Below are 16,113 nucleotides of genomic sequence, written 5' to 3' on the forward strand. Positions count from 1 at the left end.
GGAGCAGGGAAGCACATATCTTAGTTAAAAGAGCCACCTTAGTGTTGGCAAGAGACTTGAACCTAGAGTGGCTCCCAGGAGCCCAAGGCGATGTCCCCAGTTAGTCCCTTGGGAAACTGAGGATAGGGAACCTGAACTGACCCTATCCTATAGCATTACTGACGAATATCTTTCATATCACCATAGAACCTTCATCTGGTGATGGATGGAGATAGAGACAGAGACCCACACTGGACCCGTTCTTAAGAGAACTGGAACACTCATCCTTGAATCTTTGCCTTAGACACCGACGAGAGGACCAAGCTGTGTGTGGGAGGTGTTGATGTTCTGACGGCGAGGACACCTTCTCTTTCTTCATTTTAGCTGTTATTTTTTCATTGGCTCAGAGTTTTACCTGGTAAAATTTTCTAAGCAGAAAGTTTAATAAATTTACCCTAAAATCTATACTTCGAAAGTCTGCAGGTCACAGTGTTTAAGGCAGTAAGTTTATTTTATTTTTTATTTTTATTTTATTTTATTTTGTTTTTTTTTGAGACAGGGATTTTAAATGTGAGAAAAATTAACAGTTGTGGCAAACACAAAGAGCCTGGCCTTTATAACCCCAAATTGTTTATCCTTTCTGTACTCTACGTGAACCAAAGCCTCATATGACTCCCACTTTCGCAGAGAGCCTTTGCCAGTGGGTATGGCCCGTGGGGGGACGATCCTTCCTGCTAGAGTGTCTGCCCTGGCTTCACTCGGTTCAGCTGCTGAGAAAACCACTAAGGCAACAGCATTGCTTTGGGGACCAAATCTCGCCTTTGTTCTTGGAGAACTGTCATATTTACACCGTTCTGGTCAAGGCAGGGCAGCAGCTGGTTGTTCTCCCTGCTGGGAATATTCTTGGGAGAACTGATTTTGCCCAGACGTCCTTGAAGGTACATACATCAGGGAGTGGTCTGCTTTTAAAAAGAACTCAAGTAACCAGGAAATGTTTACTCATCTGTTTTCCCCCTCATTTACTCAGAATGCTACTTGTATATTAATAAACAATTTCCCCCCAAAAGACGTTTCTTACCATTCTATTCATTTTGACTAATTTTTAAAATGAGAAATTGCTTAATTTGGCGTTTTGTAATATGTTTTGTTAACTTAGTGGAAGTTATTTATTCGTTTCTCTTTTCGTTCTAAAGTATGTTAAACTATAGAAATGTATTTGGATCAACCCAGCACCCAAGATCTCATTAAGCAAGTCCAGGTGCTAATTGCTCCCTTTTTTGCTTACTCATCTAATTTGTGTGTGTGTGTGTGTGTGTGTGTGTGTGTGTGTGCGCGCGCGCGCGCGCATGCTGTGGTATATGAGTGCATACAAATGCACTTTTGTGTGTGTGCAAATGTGCATTTGTGTGGGGATGCCAGAGGTCACAGTGGTGTCTTCCTTGAATGCTTTTTGTCTCATTTTGATGAGTCACTTGCTGAACCAACTGGTCCGGTTGTCTGGCTAATGCAGAGGTCCACCTGTCTTTGTGTTTACACAGCAAACACTTTATTGACAGAGCCATCTTTCTAGTGCCTTTATTCTACTATTAAATATTATAAAATTATTTTGATTAATATTACCAATAATAACCTTTGGAAGCAACTGCAGTCATGAGTTTTATATGTAAGATAGATCATCAGGACATTTAGACAATTTTGTACAATTTTTAGGTCAACTTTAAATATACAGTATATGTTTTGTATATTATATTGAGCATTAGTATAAAAACATGTGTTTCTATAATTTATTTATATATTCTTTAACACATTTGCATTGGTAGATATTTTTCCTTACAATTCTGCTCAGAGTTCTTTCATGAATGTAGTACAAATAATTTTAATTCCACTTTGGCATTTAGTTTGTTTTATTATTTTTCCTCTTGAAAACATTGCTTTACTTATGTACTGAAACTTTAATTCCTTGTATTATGTATGAGGATTTTATTGGTGCTTATTCCAGTACAGAGAGCTTCTGGGTCTGGGTCATAATCCATGCACATTTTCAAGTTTATAATATAAAGAATTGCTTTTCAGTGAGCATCCATCAATTTATGTTTCTATAGCTGTGCCTAAAAATTTCTGCTACTACATACTTCCTAGTAGTTTAAATTATCAGAATTTCTTGGTTATTGTAAATCTGATGGACAAAAAATTGATGTTCAGTAATTTCAATACATCTAGTTCCCATGGGACTGAAAAATTTTCTGTTTGTTTAGTTTCCATTTAGATTTCATCTTTGATTTGACTTTTAGTTTTCCCCAGTATCTTAGGTCTTTGAGAATTCTGTACAATGTATATGAATGAATATATTCACCTCCCCACTAACTCTTCCAGCTCCATTCCCCCTTTACCCACAGAACTCTGTGTTTTCTCTTTCTTTTAAAACACATAAAGTGACAGGCTACACACAGAGGACCAAGAGGTAAGTGATCAGCCAGTCAGCTGGTCACCCCATTCTCTAGGCCCTCCGTTCGGGGCAAAACCCCAGGCCCACCCCTCACCTGCATCAGCTTCTCTAGTCAGGCACTAGGCAAGTTTCCTGCAGACAGGCTGTTCCAACACCCCTCTCTGGTCAATTGGACCCTATAAACTACAAGATATACTCCACCCCCAAACCCATCCATCCCCTTCGGCCTTCTGAACCACAGGCTGCAGCTGCACACAGATGACCAAGAGGCTACAACTGCACACAACAGACCAAGAGAGTGGGCCAAGAGAGACCTCAGCAGATCCCTGAGACACAGACAGTGACTGCACATAATAGACTAAGAGCAGCTCCCTAAGACACAGACAGCAACTGCAAGGATTGTACCAGGAGGCAAAGACACTGCCAGGACCAATCGGAGAAAGAGATGGGTAGGTGCCAATGCAAATATTCATTCAACAACCTGAAAAGCAACATGGTCACACAACAGGAAGACCTGATCATTCTATGCCAGAAGCAGCAGAGGAAAATGATCTTAAATATAACTTCAAGAAGATGATAGAGACCCTTAAAGAGGAAATGAAAATTTTTCTTAAAGAAATGGAGGAAAAGTCAAACAAAAAATTAGAAGAAATCAATAAATCTCTTAAAGAAACCCAAGAAAACCTAGAAAAAAACAATCAAACAAGTGAAAGAAACAGTTCAAGACTTGAAAACTGAAAAGGAGAAAATAAAGAAAATACAAACTAAGGGAATTTGGGAAATGGAAAATCTGAGTAAATGAACAGGAACTACTGATGCAAGCATAACCAACAGAATACAAGAGATGGAGGAGAGAATCTCAAATGTTGATGATACTATGGAGGAAATAGATTCTTTGGTCAAAGAAAACATTAAAGCCACCAAATTCTTAACACAAAACATAATATGGAACAACATGAAAAGACCAACCCTAAGAATAATAGGAATAGAAGGAGGAGAACTCCAACTAAAAGGCACAGATAATATATTCAACAAAATCATAGAAGAAAACTTTCATAATCTGAAAAAGAATTTGCCTATGAAGGTACAAAAAGCTTACAGAACACCAAATAGATTGGGCCAAAAAATGTTCACTTGCTGTATAATAATCAAAACACAAAACATACAGAATAAAGAAAGAATATTAAGAGCTGCAAAGGAAAAAGGTCAAGTAATTTATCACAGCAGACCTATCAGAATTACACTCAACTTCTCAATGGAAACCATGAAAGCCCGAAGGTCTTGGACAGATGTGCTACAGACACTAAGAGACCATGGATACAAGCCCAGACTACTATACCCAGTAAAGCTTTCAATCACCATCAATGGAGAAAACAAGATATTCCATGACAAAACCAGATTTAAACAATACACATTTACAAATCCAGCCTTACAGAAAGAAAACTAGAAGGAAAACTCCAACCTAAGGAAGCTAACTGCACCACCCTCAAAACAACAACAACAACAAAACAGGCAACAGATAACCTCACACAAGCAAACACCAAAGAAGGGAAACATACAAACACTACAGGAATTAACAATCATTGGTCATTAATATTTCCTAATATTAATGGACTCATAAACCTATAAAAAGGCACAGTCTAACAGAATAAATATGAAAGCAGGATCCATCCTTCTGCTGTGTACAAGAAACATACCTCAACCTCAAAAACAGACATTACCTTAGAGTAAAGGGATGGGAAAAGATTTTCCAATCAAATGGACCCAAGAAACAAGCTGGAGTAGCTATCAACAAAGCTACTCAAGTAGACTTCAAACAAAGTAGACTTCAAGCTAAAATCAATCAGAAGATATAGGAGGAGGCTGCTTGTTTGTCCTGGCCACCCAGAACCAAAATAATCACACAGAAACTATATTATTTAAATCACTGTTTGGCCCATTAGCTCTAACTTCTTATTGGCTAACTCTTACATATTAATTTAACCCATCTCCATTAATCTGCATATCACCACAAGGCTGTGGCTTACCAGGTAATCTTCCCTCCAGCTCTGGCTATATGGCTTCTCTCTGATCCTGCCTCCTTTCTTCCAGAAGTCCATATAATTTTCCCCGCCTAGTTCTGTTCTACCCTATCAGGCCAAGCCAGTTTCTTTATTCATTAACCAATAAAAGCAACACGTAGACAGAAGAACCTCCCACATGGTTTCCCTTTTCTGTTTAAACAAAAAGGAAGGCTTTAACTTTAACATACAACAATTACATATAACCAAATAGGTACCAAGCAACAATTATATTTACAATATTTATAACTATTTTATTTTTTATCATAATGCAGAAATACCACTCTTGGACATATGCCCAAAGTGTGCTCAATCATACTACAAGGACATTTGTTCAACTATGTTCATAGCAGCAATATTTGTAGTAGCCAGAACCTGGAAACAACATAATGCCTTTCAACTGAGGAATGGATAAAGAAAATGTGTTACATTTACACAATGGAGTACTACTCAGTAGTAAAACACAATGACATCTTGAAATTTGTATGCAAAGGTATGGAACTAGCAGAAACCATTCTGAGTGAGGTAACCTAGACCCAGAAAGATGGCCATAGTATATACCCAGTCATAGTTGAATACTAGCTGTAAAACAAAGGATAAGGAGCCTATAGTGCATGACCCCAGAGAAGCTAGGTGGCAAGGAGAACCCCAATAGAAATATACATAGATTCCCTGGGGAAGAGGAAATAGACAAGACCTCCTTGATGGAGGAAGGTCATTGGTTAATTATAATAAACCAACTGCTTGGCCTCATAGCTTAGAACATAGATGGGAGGAGTAGACAGAATAGAATTCTGGGTGGAAGAGGAAGTGAGGTCAGACTCTGCTCTGCTTCCTGAGAGACGCCATGCTCCGATCTCCCGGGCAGATGCATGCAATGAAGCTCCTCTCAGCTCCGAACCCAGAATGGACATAGGCTAGAATCTTCCCGGTAAGCGCACCTTGGGGTGCTTACACACATTATTAGAAATGGGCTAGTCCAGGTGCGAGAATTAGCCTGTAAGGGCTAGAGTTCATGGGCCAAGCAGTTCTTAAATGAATACAGTTTGTGTGTTGTTATTTCGGGCATGAGCTAGCCAAGCAGCCGGGGTGTTGGGGACACAGCCCCGCCGCCGCTTCCTATTTCAACACCTCCTGAGAAAATTGGGAGAGTGGGGGTGGGCAGAGGAGAAAAGTCAGAAGGGGAGCAGGGGAGAAGGAGACAGGGGATGAGAACCAGAGCCTTTGGAAGTAGAAAGTGTGATAAAGATCTCCCTTTGGAGCTATTTTCCTGTCTTGTATTCTCTGCTGGTAAGACATGTCCACTGTTGCAATACAAATGGCATGGGAGTAGCCAACCACTTTTTGATTGTGTTTCAAGACCATTCCATAAGTTGAAACCCATTTCTGTACCATTATCAGGGTTAAGGAACTGTGACTAGACATAGATCCTATGGGAGATACTGATATTATTTTGTTGCTAAACAGGCAGAGTGTTAAACTGACTCCTCAGGATTTATCATTCCCCTCAACCCTTATCAGAGAAGCTTCTTGTTATCGTAGATGGTGATTAACACAGAGAATTCTTCTTGGTCAAGGTATGATTTGACTTTTATATCCCGGCCTTTAAAGAAATGTGACCTTTTCAAGAACTTGAGACTAGGTAGTTCAGAGACTCTGTTATTGATGTGTTAAAAACAACAACAACAACAACTATGCTTGATATTAAAAAGCAAAACAGAACACAGAGTTATGTATCAAAGAGGGGATGGAGCTGAAAGAAGTGGGGGATGGTGGTGAGTATATTCATTCATATACAATGTACAGAATTACCCAAGTCCTAACAAAAGTGAGAAAAACTAAAGAAATACAGCAATAAAATAATTCCTAATGGTACACTGCTATACCATAGATAGGTGTATTGTTTTATTCTTTTTAGAGAAGCTTCTTCTTGCAGTAGCTAGAAATGAACACAGACGTCCACAATTGGACAATGTGCAGAGAATGAGAGACTGTGGAGCACACAGCACTGGATGTGATGTTTTTATCAAACCCCTCCCCTCAAGGCTCAGCGATAGGCAGAGGTGGAGGTGGAATAGTGACTTAAAGGAAGCAGAGTCTTCCAGACACAGCAGGATGACATGCATAAGAGCCCACAGGTACTATGACAGATGCACAAGATCTGTACAGGTTTAAATCAGACAAAATACCAACACTAAGAAAGTAATTAGACATAAAGTCCTATGAGTGACCTAGAAGCTATCTGCCATAGATACCTGCTGGGAAAGGGCATATCAGTTTTCTCCAGTAGAATGCTATTGGGTATATCAACCACACTCCTAGGTAAACCACACTCAGGAGTAGTGGGCCAAAACAAAACAGACTTCATGGTTTTCTCATTTTATTTTGTTTTGCTATGTTCTGTCTTATTGGATTTTTTGAAAGAGAGAGAACATGAAGTTGGGTGGATTAGGCAGGAAGGTAGAATCTGGAAGGAGTTTGGTGAGGGAAAATGAAATAAAATAGGTCATATGGAGAATTTTTAAGTAACAAGAAAAACTGTGGCCTTTCGATTTATTTTAGGACTTTAAAAAACATATTGATAATACATCTCTTTTATTTAAAGATCTGGTAATTATGGTCTCCTGGTTTGTTGGCTGCTTTTTAATTTTTGTAATGCTTTTCTTGGGAGAAAAATTTTAATTTTAATATAGTCAAAGGCAGGAATTTTTCCTTTGGGTATTTATGGGGTTTTAGTTAATCCCTCCCTGATATACTTCCTTAAATTTCTTCTAACTTGATTTTTTTCATGGCTAGTTACTTATTTGGGAACTAGTTCAATATTAGGTATATTAATATATTGAAAATGTGCGTATGTTGTGACCCAGGCACTATTAACAAGAATTAATTCATGAAATCCCTATGCCCAGTAATGACTTTCAACATGTCCCTGATGCTGGCTAGGCTATCCAAAGGCTCAGGTAATGAAAGAAAAAAATAGACAAGTTGAACATTGTAAAAATTGAGAACATTGATTTGTGAAAAGTTTGATGGAATTAAAAGATAACTTACATGAGACAAACTAGTTAGATATTGTATATTTGGTAAAGGGGTGAAATCCAGAAGACATACAAGAGATCATGTAACTCAGTAATAAAACCTAATTTTAAAGTGGACGAAATATTTAAACACACATTTCTCCAAAAACAAAAACAAACAAACAAAACAAATGATGAATACATTCAGGAAAAGATGCTCAGCTGAATTATCCTTAAAGAGACATACCACATTGTGAGGCACTCTTACATCCACTAGGGTGGCAATCGAAAAACAAGCAGACAAGACCAGAAAATAACACGCATTGGTATTGGCAAGCAGGTCCAAAAATTGAGATTTTCATGTACTGATATTTTGTTGGTGATCTAACAAATAGAGCTTGTCTGCAGATCAGAGTACAGAGCTAAAGCTACTAGTTAGCCATAAAGGCCAGGCAGTAGTGGTAAACACTTTTAATCCCAGGATTCAGGAGACAGACTGATCTCTGTGAGTTCAAGGCCAGCCTGGGCTACATGAGATTGAATCTGTCTAAAAGAGAAAAAGCTCACACAATGGTGATCCCAGCACTTGGGATCACATGTCTTTAATCCCAGCACTAGGGAGATGGAGACAGGAGTGATATGGCTGGGCAGTGAGAGGAATATAAGGCGGTTAGGAGACAAGAGCTCAGTTTGAGTCTGAATTTTCAAAGAAACAGCATTCAGTTTGAAGATTCATAGGGAAGGATCAACCCCCTTTGGTCTGAACATTAGTAGAGATAAGAACTCCCTAGTGGCTGGCCGCTCTGCTTCTCTGATCTTCAGCATTAATCCCTATATTTGACTCTGGGTTTTTATTATTAAGACCAGTTAGAATTCGTGCCACACCGTCATGTGCTAGTGTAGTAATAAAAAATGTTACATCTGCTTTGAAGACAATACAGTGATTTCTTAAAAATGACAATACTACACACTCAGCAATATCAACATGACTGAAAGCAGGTCCTGAAGAGGTTCTTTTTTTTTTTTTTTTAAATTTATTTATTTATTTATTAAAGATTTCTGTCTCTTCCCCACCGCCGCCTCCCCTTTCCCTCCCCCTCCCCCAACCAAGCCCNGTGGGAAGTCCAAGGACCACCCACCTCCATCCAGGTCTAGTAAGGTGAGCATCCACGAAACTGCCTAGGCTCCCACGAAACCAATAGGTCCAGTAGAATCAAAAACCCGTTGCCATTGTTCTTGAGGTCTCAGTAGTCCTCCTTGTCCGCTATGTTCAGCGAGACCAGGTTTGACCCAGGCTTTTTCAGACCCAGGCCAGCTGGCCTTGGTGAGTTCCCAATCCCCATTGTCTCAGTGTATGGGTGCACCCCTCCCGGTCCTAAGTTCCTTGCTTGTGCTCTCTCTCCTTCTGCTCCTGATTTGGACCTTGAGATTCCTGAAGAGGTTCTTATAAGCCCATGACCATAGCTACATTGTTCACAATAGGTAAAATGGAAGCATAAATGAACACACACACAGTCACATAGCCACACACACACATACACACAATATATATATATACATATATACACAAATATACATATATATATATATATATATACACACACACAATTTATAATGAATATTCTCTTAAAAGGAAAATTCTAGCATATTATCACAAAGATGGCCCTTGACGATATTATGCTAAGTAAAATAACTCATTTATGAAAGGACAGGACACGTATTGTATGTTTCCATCTTCGTGAGGAATTCCACATTTGTCATTGCCAAATTCATTCATGCAAGCAGATAAATAGATTGCTTAGGGAAGGGGAGAATGGAGCATTGCCTTTGAATAAATAGAGTTGTAATTTTGCAAGACCAAGAGTTGCGAGTGCGGAGATGGTGGTCATTGCACAAAGTGTTGCATCGGTTCTGTTTCTGGTGGCGGGGATATAATACCCAAAAGGAGCAGCTTGAGGGAGGCAGGTTTGGTGCTGGCCCAGGGCTTGAGAGAATAAAGTCTATCATTGTGTGGAAGGCATGATAGTGAGCAGTTTATGGCGGTGGGATTATGTGGCTGGGACTCCTAACTTCCTCACGTCTCAGGAAATGGGTTGGGTGGGAAATTGGCCTGAGTAGGAAGCACGGGAATAGTTATCAAGGGTAACATCCTGGTGACTTGCTTCTTCCAATGAAACCCTGTCTGGGAAGGTTGCACAGCTCTTGTAGACAGCACTACCAACTGGGACTGAATAGCACATGAGTCCATTGGGGAACATTTCATATTCATAACGCAAGAATGTGCTTATGGGCATTGAACCGAAAATGGCTAACATGGTAAATTTTGTGCTGTATATATTTTACCATAACAAGATGGTTTACTGAAGAGATGTACTGATTATAGAAGCTAGATTATAGAAGCTAATGATGGTTGTTGCTTTAGGGAAGCAGTGAGATGGCTAATATGATAAGAAATAGTAGCCAAACCAGCTTTTAAAGTAATATTTTTTGCTACTTTTAAAAATAAGATGTTGGTGGACTCTACATTCTTTTAGATAACACAGAATGTTAAAATCTTGACACTATCTTCTTGGATCGATGCTATTTGGAAGGGAAAGGCATTCTCCTAAGCAGAGAAGAATGATAAAGCTCCTCACATCAAAATCGTGAGTTTAGGTTGTAGTCTGTCTTCTTTGTTCCAGCCCAAGGAAGTAAGACAGAGCCAGAGTACTTGTTCATCCTTTTGTGCACATGTAATATGTGAGTTTTGAGACAGGGTCTTGCTATGTAACCCAGACCAGGCTGGCCTTCAACTCACGATGTTTCGCCTCTCTCTCCTGGGTGCTTGCATTACTGGCAGGTGCCATCACTCCCTGCTTTAGGTTATTTTTTTCCTGAAATATAAATATAAAGTATTTATGAACAGAGTTTTCTAAAATTGTGTTCCTACATATTGTGCTACAGGGTTGTTTTTATAACTTAGAGGTTTTCTATGAGTTTGTTCCAGTTTCTGCTTTTATAAGTCCCTACACATATTGCTTTATATTTTTCAGTACTGTGTCAAAGGTATTGTGATCATCCCTGAAAAATGTAATACTCTAGACCTAGGGCCTAAGAAATTAAAAAACATTATTTAATGTAGAAATGTAGCAAGTGGGGGAAAATTGGTAGGGTAGAGGTATTTCTTTATTGATACCGTAAAGCTGCCACTTATTAATACAGGAGTGGAGTAGGCTCTGGTGCATGTGTGCATTGCATGTTTGAGTCAGGTAAAACATATTTCCTTAGTATTTTATCCACTTAGGGTGAAAATACTGTGCCTTTTCTCATTCTCGAAATTTTTTTTATATTTCTTTTTTGATTTTTATTGAAATTTACAGAACAATTGTGTATTATAGAATCTAGACTGTACCATAGCTTAGCATTTATTGATGAATAATTTCCTCCAATCTTCAATCCTCCTAGTGTTTGATAACCAGCATTCTACTCTCAATTTCTATCAGATTGGTTCATCATCATCATCATCATCATCATCATCATCATCATCATCATTATTATTATTATTATTTTATTACTTTAAAAAATACCAATCCAAATTCTCACTTCCTCCCCTCCCACTCTCCCCACATATCCTCTCCCCTACCCCCTCCAATCTTAAGAGAGGGCAAGGCATCCTATCCTGTGGAAAGTCCAAGGCCCTCCCCACTACATCCAGGTTGAGCAAGGTATACATCCAAAAAGAATAGATCCTAAAAAGCCAGTATATGCAGTAGAGACAAATCCCAGTGCCATTGTCATGGCTGCCTCAGTGTCATGTCAGTCTGACCCAACTGCCAACCACATTCAGAGGGACTAGTTTGATCCCTGCTTGTTCCTGAACTAAACAGAGATTTCCCAACTGAATAATCCCAAATGGTCAAAAGATACTTAAGGACATGTTCAACTTCTTTAGCTATCAGGGAAATGCAAATCAAAACAACTTTGAGATATCATCTTATACCTGTCAGAATGGCTAAACAAAAACACTAATCATAGCTTATGCTGAAGAAGATGTGGAGTAAGGGGAACAGTCATCCATTGCTGGTGGGAATGCAAACTTGTGCAACCACTTTGGAAATCAGTGTGGTGGTTTCTCAGAAAATTGGGAGTCAACCTACTTCAGGACCCAGCAATACCACTCTTGGTAATATACCCAAAAGATGCTCAATCATACTACAAAAGCATTTATTCAACTATGTTCATAGCAGCATTATTTGTAATATCCAGAACCTGGAAACAACCTAGATGCCCCTCAATGGAAGAATGGCTAAAGAAAGTGTGGCAATCTACCTATTAGAGTACTACTCAGCAGTAAAAAAAATAATATCTTGAATTTTTCATGCAAATGGAAGGAATTAGAAAACACTATCCTAAGTGAGATAACCCAGACCCCAAAATATGAATATGGTATATACTTACTCATTAGTGGATACTAGTCATAAACAAAGGACACTGAGCCTATAGTTCATGATCCTAAAGAAGCTAAGTAATAAGGTGATCCCAAAGAAAAGCATATATATATCCTGACAAAATTGGGAGCATGGGGGTGGGAGGTAGAAGGAAGGGGAGAAGAAGAAGAGGAGGGGAGATGGAAAGGGGTTGGGAGAACTTGAGGAAATGGGATAGATGTGATGGACAAAAGACAGATATGAGAACAAGGAAAGAGATACCTTGATTGAGGGAACCATTTTGGGCTTAGCATGAAACCTGGCTATAGAAAAATTCCCAGGAATCCACAAGGATGACCCCAGCTAAGACCCTAAGCAATAGAAGAGAGGGTGCCTGAACTGGCCCTGCCCTGTAGTCAGACTGGTGATTATCTTAAATATCACCTAGAACCTTCTTCCACCAACAAATGGAAACAGAGGCAGAGACCCACATCAGAGCACTGGACTGAGCTTCCAAGGTTCACTTGAAGAGTGGAAGAAGGAGAGTATGAGCAAGGAAGTCAAAACCATGACAATTACCCACTGAGACAATTTCCCTGAGCTAAAGGTAGCTCACCAACTCCAACTGGACTGGGAGTGAGCGAGTTGAGATCAGATTGGTTCTTATAGATTTCAGTTATGTTTGGGATCATGTGATACTTGTCTTCTTTTGTCCAGTATTGTGAAGCCTTTTGATTTTTTGTCATCATTCAATATGGCTCTGGCAATGGGATGTGTTGATATAAGGAGCGGCGGGGCTGCGTCCCCGGCACCCGGCCGCCCGCATGGCTAGCTTATGCCCGAAATAATTACACGGAAACTGTATTCTATTAAACACTGCCTGGCCCGGCTAGTTCCAGTTTCTGGCTAGCTCTTACATATTGTTCTAACCCATTTCTAATATTCTGTGTAGCCCATGAGCTGGCTTACCAGGGAGGATCTTAACCTGCGTCTGTCTGGAGTGGGAGAACCATGGCGACTCCTTGACTCAGCTTCTTTCTCCCACAATCCTGTTCTGTTTTCTCCGCCTACCTAAGGGTTGGCCTATCAAATGGGCCTAGGCAGTTTCTTTATTAATAAGAAATCACTCCCACACCAGGGATGTGTGTGTGTAACATTCTTTTTGCATATATATTATTTTATTACTCATTAATAGATAAGAAATTAGGTTAGTTTTTTTTTTTTTTCCTATTTTTTGGCTGTCATACTAGTGCAGCAATGAACTCAGGATTCAGATATGTCTGTAACGGAACAATTCCTTCGGATGTGTATGTACTCTAGAAGTAGTTCTATTTTTCATAGTCTTGATGTAATGGCCATACTTCTGTTTTTAACCAATGTTTGAAGTGTTCCCTGGTTAATACGTTCTTGCCAGTACCTATCCTTGTTAATCTTCTTGATGATAGCTGTTATTATTGGGATGAGGTTGTAACTTGCTGTGGTTTTGATTTATATTTCTTTTGTTACTAATGTTGAACTTTTTCCATGAATCTGTGGGATACTTGTATGTTGCCATTTGAGATAGATCCATTTTACTCACTATTCTGTAGCTTGAGGCCTAACATTTAAGTTGTGGTCCATTTGGGATCGACTTTTGTAGGTGGTAAGAGATGCATTCTTCTGTATATGGATATTCAATTTTTTTAGTTTTTGATTGAAACTGCTATCCTCGCTCTAGTGTTTCTTTTTAGTGCCTTTATAAAAAAAAAAAGAAGACAGTAGAAGCAAGAGTTTACTTATTTGGATTTCTATTCCTTTCTGTTGCTTTATAAACCTACTTTTATTTTAAAAACATGTTGCCTGGATTACTAAGGCTTTGTACTGTATTTCAAAGTTAGGCAGTAAAAAGGTTCTTCTTGACTTAGTCGTTTTGTTCAGGTGTCTTTATCTGTGTGAGGATTGCTTTGTGGTTACCTGGACAATTTAATTTTGTTCTGGCTTTATGAAAAACTTCATTGGTATTTTGGTAGGGATTACATTGAATTTGTAAATTATGCTGTGTAGTGTGTACATTTTCACAATATTTTTCTAAGTAATAAACACATTTAATCATTTTCATTGCAGATATTTTTCATCTATTTGATTAAATTTATTTCTTAGTATTATTTTGTGGGACTTCAGAGTGGGGTTACATGTTTTGACTTATATTTCATATAATTTGCTATTACCATGGAATAACTAGTGTTACTTGTTATCTTGCTGGGTTTTTTTTTTTGTATAATGCAACTTTTCTGAATTCATTTATAGGGTTTAGATTCTTTGCTGAGTTTGTTTAGTTTTACATCTGTTAAACAATAACTCTTAGTGGAGTTTTGTATATATAAGATCATGTCATATGCCAAGATGTTAATTTATCATAGGCCATCCAACTTGAAATTGTTTGTTTATTTTGACATACTGTTCTAGAACTGAATTGAGCAATAGCCAAAGCAGACATCCTTGTTCTATGCCAGATTTTATTGTGAAAGCTTTCAGGTTATCTTATATATTAGCTTAATGTAAATGACTTGTATTTTCTTGAGGTATAGGTTTCCTATACCTGATATATTTAAGATTTTATCATGAAAGGATGCCGAATTATACCCAAGTAACATATGTACATATATGCATGCATATATACACATATATACATATATATGGTCATATGATACAGTGAAAATTTGTGCATCTCTAGGAGACTCCTGTTAGATCATGTTGAATCATTTTCTTTTAACTTTTTCATTGATTCTTTGTAGATTTCCCATCATATGTCCCAATCCCATTCATCTCCACATCCCTTTCTATCTGCCCTCTACCCTTGCAACAACCCCCGCCCCACCTCCTGCAAAATAAAATAAAATAAAAGTCTTGCCATGGAAGCTGTAGTGTGACACAGTGAGACACATAGTATACTCTTTAGTCCATACATCTTTACTTGCAGGAAACAACCTAAATGCCCTTTGTCTGAAGAGTCGATAAGGAAAACGTACATTTACACAGCGGAAAAAAATAACAACTTGAGATCTGCGGGCAAATAGATGGATCCAGAAAACATCTACTGAGTGAGGTAACTCAGACTCAGAAGGACAAACATCATATGTACTCACTCATAAGTGGCTTGTATACACAAAGCAAAGAAAACCAGCCTACAATGCACAATCCCAGAGAACCTAGACAGTAACAAGGACCCTAATAGAGACATGCATGGATTCAATCTGCATGGGAAGTAGAAAAAGACAAGATCTCTTGAGTAAATTAGGAGTATGAGGACTGTGGGAGAGAGTAGAAGGGTAGGGGAGAGGAAGGAAGGGGAGCAGAGAAAAATGTATAGCTCAATAAAATCAATAAAAGAGGAAAAAAAAGAATGCATGCTATGCACGCACGAGGACCCATGTCTGGATCTCTATCATCTATGTGAAACCTGACTGCAGCTGTGTGTACCCACAGTCCCAGTTTTAAGAACTGTATGGGACACAGAAAAAAAAAAGACAGGTTTGCTGGTAGTTTGTTTTTTGTTCAGTACTCTGAAAGCCTCATGGCACTCTGTTTGCCTGTAGGTGTTTTTCTGAGAAGTTCACTATAAGATACATCAGTCCATGATATTAGCTTATTTTCTCTTTCTTGCAACCCTGAGAATCTTACCTTTCTCTTTCATCTTTGAGAGCATTGTTAAAAAGTATCTTGGAGTAGTTTAATTGAGTTAATCTTCCTGTACTAAGGGTTTGTATTCTTTAGGCTTATGAAGTATTTACTGGCATTTATTAATAACTTTTGTAGAAAGTACACAAATGCATGAGGTAATAGATATGGAAATGTAAGATATGTACTGAAATACTACATTGTACCTCAAAAGTATGTACGACTACCATGTCCATTAAAAGTAAATCTCAGCCTCTGGATGTAGCTCAGTTGGCATGGCAGCGTAGTCTTCCTGAAGCCCAGGACTGCACATGCAGCGTCACACAAATGGGCCACTGTCATGTATGTCTGTAATCCCAGCACTCGGAGCTGTCCCTGGTGGTGCAGGTATGGGCGAGATAGCCTCAAAGGGATGAGAGCAGAACTGGCCCCGCCCCTTGCTGTTTACTGCACAGGGTGAGCGAGCAGGGGTGGCGCTAGAGCGCTTACCTTAGTGGTGAGGATGAGCAAGAGGCCACCCAGGTCCAGAATCAGTGTTATGAGTTGGC

The sequence above is a fragment of the Alexandromys fortis genome, unplaced genomic scaffold (genome assembly GCF_014885135.2).
Source record: "Alexandromys fortis isolate MF-2015 unplaced genomic scaffold, M_Fortis_MF-2015_v1.1 scaffold_2_26212498_36691700, whole genome shotgun sequence".
Lineage (NCBI taxonomy): Eukaryota > Metazoa > Chordata > Mammalia > Rodentia > Cricetidae > Alexandromys > Alexandromys fortis.